This window comes from Anneissia japonica, unplaced genomic scaffold (genome assembly GCF_011630105.1).
Source record: "Anneissia japonica isolate Jap-2015-1 unplaced genomic scaffold, ASM1163010v1 scaffold287896_len759773_cov187, whole genome shotgun sequence".
Lineage (NCBI taxonomy): Eukaryota > Metazoa > Echinodermata > Crinoidea > Comatulida > Comatulidae > Anneissia > Anneissia japonica.
This window is the reverse complement of record NW_022739421.1, coordinates 706,297-713,142: the sequence shown is the minus strand read 5'-3', so window position 1 is coordinate 713,142 and position 6,846 is coordinate 706,297. Positions and strand designations below refer to the sequence as shown.

The window sequence follows — 6,846 nt, the reverse complement described above, 5'->3', positions numbered from 1 at the left end:
TATATATACATATATATATACATATATATATATACATATATATATTTATATATATATATATATATATATATAAATATAATATCATATAATTTCAGGCGTGGGACGGAGTTTTCGTAAAGATATCCTTTGATGCTAATTACATGCAAGCGTCTCAGGAGTGTCGTCGTTTAAAAGGTTCTCTTGCTTCTTATGAACAATTGATGTCAGCCGTCGAATACGGAGAGAATGTAACATGTGATCAATGTTGGCTGATCAGCGGTGAGATAACATTCTCCAATAAAGAAACAATGTGTGAACTGGTGGATCCGGCCAAACGTTGCAACCTTTATCCCGACCGTATGACATCATACACGTGTTTCTACTGCCACATTGACTCCAACCTACCACCTACCGAACAAGATTACCATTCAGCTTCTAGGATTTTACATCTTGCGTACGATGGCACAACAGGTTATATCTACACTGAAGCAGACACTCGCTGTCAGAACGAATTTGGGGGTCACCTTGCTTTGCCAATGGAAGTATATAATGCAAGTATATCCGGTGTTAGGATCTGTGTAAGAGCATGGTTTTCACATAACATATATGCAAAGCCATATCAAAGAGAGGGAGATAAAATATGCTGGTCAAATGTTTTAACCGGATACCTGTTTTTTCAGTTAGAACATTACGATAAGGAGCCAAAAAGGTCAGCATACTGCTCCTTGTCCGATGTGAACAACACAGGCGGATATCCGGCTCCCGCCCATGGAGTCGTTGGCATAAAAGGGCGTACGAGGTTATCTTTATCATATTATGACGCGCTTGCTCGATGCTACGAACTTGGGGGCTCATTAGCTACATATGATCAAATTGTAACAGCAAATGAAGCCGGGTATCAGTCCTTGTCAAAAGGATGGATAATAAATGAAGTTACGTTAATGTGCTGTTTCTATCCTGAGAAATGTGACCAAATGGGTATAATAGACGCTGTTGTAAACGACCCTAATTTATTATACAATGGTTTTTGCTATATTCCAAAATCATAACAAGGACTTTAAAAGTCATTGAGAAGATTAAGTTTACAATGAAGATACTAACTTTATGGTCGTATTATTTAAGACAAGCCAACTGTTTGGTACTGAGTTCAAGAAACAAATATAGACAGGATTCTCTTTTAAATGGTTAAATTAGTTTGAATATTTCAAAATAATGGCTAATTTTTCTAATTAATATGTATTTACAACATAATATAATGTAATATAATACATGATTGTTAAATATAATATAATCTAAGATTATCATGAGATGTAATATGCCAACTAGATTTTCAAATCAATGGCTGCCAATAACTGATATATTTTCAGTGGCTAAATTTATTATTATTTTTACAGAATGCATATAAGACTATAGTAGGCCTATAGCGTAGGTCCACCACAAAAGTCCATTCCGGTCTTTTTTGGGAAGGGGATATTTTAGCAATTAAAAAGGTGGACATAGATATACGCACCGATTATCACCAAAAAAAAATTGTTTTGCTTGCGTACGTCATGATATTAGATAAATGAACGACAGACACCAATCTTAACTTTGGGTAGGCCTATTAATTAGAAAACTCGATAGCTCTGCACCTTAAAAAGGGCCATATTAGCACCCTTTACTGATCTGTATGAAAACATTGCATAATTTATGAAATGCCACTGAAGGTGGGCCATCACGAAAATACGCATGTTAGGAGAGGGAGAGGGCAGGGAACTTGATTGATGGAGGTGATATTGTGACATTTTTTTTCGAGTAAGCTATTGCCTCGAACTATAATGGGACCGAGGCATTTTTTTTGCTTGCATACGTAAATGAAAGACAGAGACTAATCTAAAATTTGGGTATTATTTTAATAGAAAATCGATTGCTTACAAAAAAAAAGGCATAGATAGCAAAAAATATCAGATTATATATAATAAAACGTAAACAACAAAAACCATTTGCTAAAAGGAGACATAGTTCGGTTTTTGCCTAAATAATAAACTAACATATCTCAAATTCACTTCATACAGACGATTTAGGCAATTAAATCTTCTGTAGTTTTATCTAAGTGGGTGGGGGTCATAGGCCTCCTAGCACCACTTCTCGGAGGGGTTCGTGGAAGCAAACTCCCGGAAGCTCCGGCAATTTAGGAGTGGCTGTCCTAACGGAATCTCATACAATAGTCTGTAGAAATTGTTTTCTCCCCGACAGATTTTCTATCGTTTTTCAACAAATCGTGTTGAGATCTCTGACGGAGAAAACAGCTTAGTTGCATTTGACCTTTCGTAAACCCGCCGCAACCCTGAGTAGTAGCTGAGTAGTAGTTTCTACGCATGTGCTATAATTTTGCGTCGAACGCGGTCAAGTTTGTAAAAAGGAACGTTTACTTGAGTACAAACACCGCTCTTTCACCATAAAATTAAGTACTGTACATGAAAATGCTTATGAGAAATATATAACAAGCAGTTGTATTTCTATTGAAACTTTTGTTGTTAGACCTATCTAATAGATAGGATAGATAGTCCATAAGATAAGCGGACCAACGATAACGTACTATCAGTTTGGTTTTGCCATGCATCAAAATTGAAAGATACTGCGTAGAATGCTTACTCATCCTAATCCAGAGGAAACGGAACTAGGGGGTGCTGCGTTATGGAGAGTAACGTGTGATCGGAAATGTCTGCCAGTTGGTTGTTACCATGCGCCAGTTATGTTGGAGTACAGCAAGATGAAACTATTTATGTAATGCATGAATAAAGTTCAAGGTTTGTCGGGTAGTGAAATGATTATTGTACATTTTATGTGTTCCCTCCATGCATAAGTGTAAGCTAAATTACGGTGATAAAATAGCGAAGATATGGAGACAATTATTTCGAAGTTCCCTCTTTCCAAGAGGGGATGGAAATGCTTTAAGAAAATTAGTATGCCGCGGTACTCATTTTCACAAAGGAATACACGTAGCTGGTTAGCCAACAATATGCAAATTTACATGAACACCTGTGAAGAAATGTACAATCACGTTCTGCTGCCTAACAAACGTCTGTACTGGGGAAGCGTGGGGGGGGGGCTAGCCTACTGATGTACTGTGTATAGCGGGGGACGATGAAGCATAATATGACTAGGCCTAAATATACAGTGCAATTATATGTGATAGAAAGTACACTTTCGAAAGAATAATTCTGTTGCAGACGTACCTTGTGTGACGGTAGGACGTAACGGTGTTGCTAGGTGATCCAGGTAACTATAATTTGAGCGTGACGTGTGCATAATCGAGGGATGCCTTAGAAATAAACCTGCCCTAATTCCATTAAATTAACAATAGTTCGGTGACGTTAATGATGCGTGATGCGAGTTGCATTGTATAGGAAATACAGTTAGGTTGGTCACTGGACAGAAAGATCCCTTACCCGGCGAATCGGCACCGTTTGTGTGGAGAGGCATATGTTAGCCAATGCGGAATGGAATGGTACTGCGTGTTGTGCGAGATACAACCTGGTAGTCAGTAACGTTGTTCCCTGGTAGATTGGTGTCATACTCTTCATCGTGGGTTTATGAGTATATTATCATGCCGAGGTGTTAGTCTGTCCAGTCACCCAGGTAATCGTATATATTTTGAACCTGTGAGTAGACTTTTGAATTTATAAACTATTGTATTAGTAAAATGTGGAATAGGTTTGAACTCTATGTATTTTCTCAATGGTTAATGGGCGTGTGAACAGTATGAGTATACCTAGGGTCATCTTGCTTTATGTTATGACATCCATATTTTTTTTAATACCTTGTGTTACAGTTCTAATGTAATTGCTAAGAGGTCGGTGGAGTAGCAAGAATCGTATCATAGTCTCTGCCTCGTCCGTAATTTTCTCATGGAGTTTTAGCACTGGGTAGCTACTTAATATAAACCGTCGTTGAGAACAGAAGTTCGTCTACCGATTATATATGCTCAACAGCGAACTTGGACATTGTATCTTTTCTCGTATAATTATTAACATATATATTGATATATCCTATGTATGGTATTATTCTGTCGTGGTTCGGGAAGCCTCAGTATTGATTTAGTCCGGATTCGACCACTGAGGTTTGGTGGATGAGACCAAGTACCCATTCAGAAAAACAAAATACGTTTTGAGACCAGACTGCAATTACTATCTTTTCTTTATATACGCAGATATACACACAGTAACGCAGGTATTCACCATCCGATACAAACAAAAAAAACCCTATAATATATAATAGCATATTCATAAATATAATTATATAAATATATCATTATTACAATAATTAACAATTGCAACAATTAACTAATTAATTATATATAACATAAGCATTCACAATTCAAATGCACTCACTATAACATTGTCACTTTATACACATCTAGATGTGTATAAGAGACAGATTATTAGAGTAACGAGCTCAATACCTGGATCATAGAACTAACTTCATGGCATAGCAAACACTCTTAATACCACACGTCACCACAGGACGAAACTAGACGTATTAAAACAAAGAATAATTAAATCATTGGTAAACGCATACATTGTACCGATTTTTAACAGTAGATTCCGTCTGTAGGCCTATTCTGATAAGCAAAACCAGAATACCAACTAGGCATGCATTACCTAACAGTACCATTATTAATTACAAATTAAATATATAATTATATCAATTTAACTAGCAACAGTCATTATAAAGTAATCGCACACTATTATTAGGAATATATCGAGTTACTCACAGTATCGATAGTATCAGACAAGATTCATCTTAACAAAAAACAACGTCTTACTCCGACATAAACCAAAAACCTTCTGTCGATACAACGCTCACGCAGCCAATGCATTATATTCTCCACCTGTTATGCAAATGTACACACGAATACCAATAAAACAAAAGCAATAGCAATGCAATGCGCCACGATAAAGAAAAAAAAAGAAATAACGGAAAACTTTCCGATCCATCACAATTCTATTGCTAATCAGAATAATTATTAATGTATATTCATATATTGATATAGCCCATGTGTGGTATTGTTCTATTGCTAATTGGAATAATTATTAATGTATATTCATATATTGATATATCCCCTGTATGGTATTATTCTATTGCTAATCAGAATAACAATTAATGTATATTCATATATTGATATAGCCCATGTATGGTATTATTCTATTGCTAATCGGAATAAGTATTAATGTATATTCATATATTGATATAGCTCATGTATGGTATTATTCTATTGCCACTCGGAATAATTGTTAATGTGTACTCATATATTGCCTATGTATGGTATTAACTGGCCACTGAGTTATAGTGAGGTATGATTCGTCTTGGTGAACGTAATAATTTATCTTGTGAGACGTTAGAATAGTTTGTTTGGTTCAGAAAACATAACGATATTTGTTTTGCATAGTCAATGTATAGTACGGGTTAAGTTACCGGAGTATTCATAAGAATATCCATGGTAGATTTGTCTTATGTGGCACGTTGTTCGGCTTGATCAACCGATGATTATAACCATTAAACTATTACTATTACATTGACTACTTTGATGCTGTGTCCGGAGTACTTTGTTTTTATTGTCTAGCATCTCTGAACGTTATCTTCCTTTTTTGAACCACTGTCGCTCATACGTGACACCTTGTTTAAGCTAGGCAAGGCATTGGGTCGTGACAAGACAAAGTGCGAGCCAGCGAGTCATGCGAGCCAATGCGCGAGCCATGCGAGCCAGCGAGCCATGCGAGTCATACATTTTAAATCCTTTTTTTTTCACCGGGAAGCTTTGCCTGTGTAGTCCAGTCATGCGCAGGACATACACTTTTTCGAATCGTCGATCCTGAAGTATGCAGCGCTGATAGAGATGTTGTTAAAATACAGATATACAGATACATACATAGATATATTTATATATATGTACTGTATTTATTGAATTGATATATATATATATTATTTTATATATACTGTATATATTTATTTATATATTTTTATATTTATTTGTATATTTATACATATATATATATTTATTTGCATATTTATTTATATATATATAGGGCTATGTATATATTTACTATATATTTAATTTTATATTTATTTATATATTTTTATTTGTGTATATATATATATATTTATTTATTTATATATATAATGTATTATTGTTTTATATTATATACTGTAATTATTTATATATTTATTCATATATTTATTTATATATTTGTTCGTATATTTTTTGTATGTTTATTGATATATTTATTTGTATATGTATTTATATATATTTATGTATATTTATTTGTTTATATATTTATTTATATAATTATTTAAATTTTGTTTATATTTTGTTTGTAAATTTATTTATATATATTAATATGTTCATATATTTATTTATATATTTATATATATATTTATATATATATATTCATACTGTATATATATTTATATATATTAATAAGTTCATATATTTTTTTATAGATTTATTTGTATATATATATATATATTTATACATATATATATTTATTTATATATACTGTATTATTATATTATATATATACTGTAATTATTCATATATTCATTTATATATTTATTTATATATTTATTTCTATATATATATAAATATAATATATATTTATGCATTTATATATTTATTTGTTTATATATTTATTTATATATTAATAAATATATTAATATATATAAATATATATATATATTTAAATATAAAAAATATATAAAAAAAATATATGAACATATTAATATATATATAAATAAATATATGAACATATTAATATATATAAATATATATATAAATAAATACATGACTAAATATATGAACATATAAATATATAAATAAATACATTA

General features: G+C 32.3%; 1 long non-coding RNA gene across 1 annotated transcript in view; it reads right to left on the bottom strand.

The window, feature by feature from the left end:
• Positions 1-4,168: 4,168 nt before the first annotated feature.
• The window catches only part of LOC117117901, a 3,750-nt gene continuing 1,072 nt past the window's right edge, over positions 4,169-6,846 (bottom strand). The window contains exons 2-3 of the long non-coding RNA XR_004446963.1: positions 4,736-5,637; positions 4,169-4,223 (exon numbers count right to left, since the gene is read on the bottom strand). This is a non-coding gene — a long non-coding RNA (uncharacterized LOC117117901). The remainder of the gene's footprint in view (positions 4,224-4,735; positions 5,638-6,846) is intronic.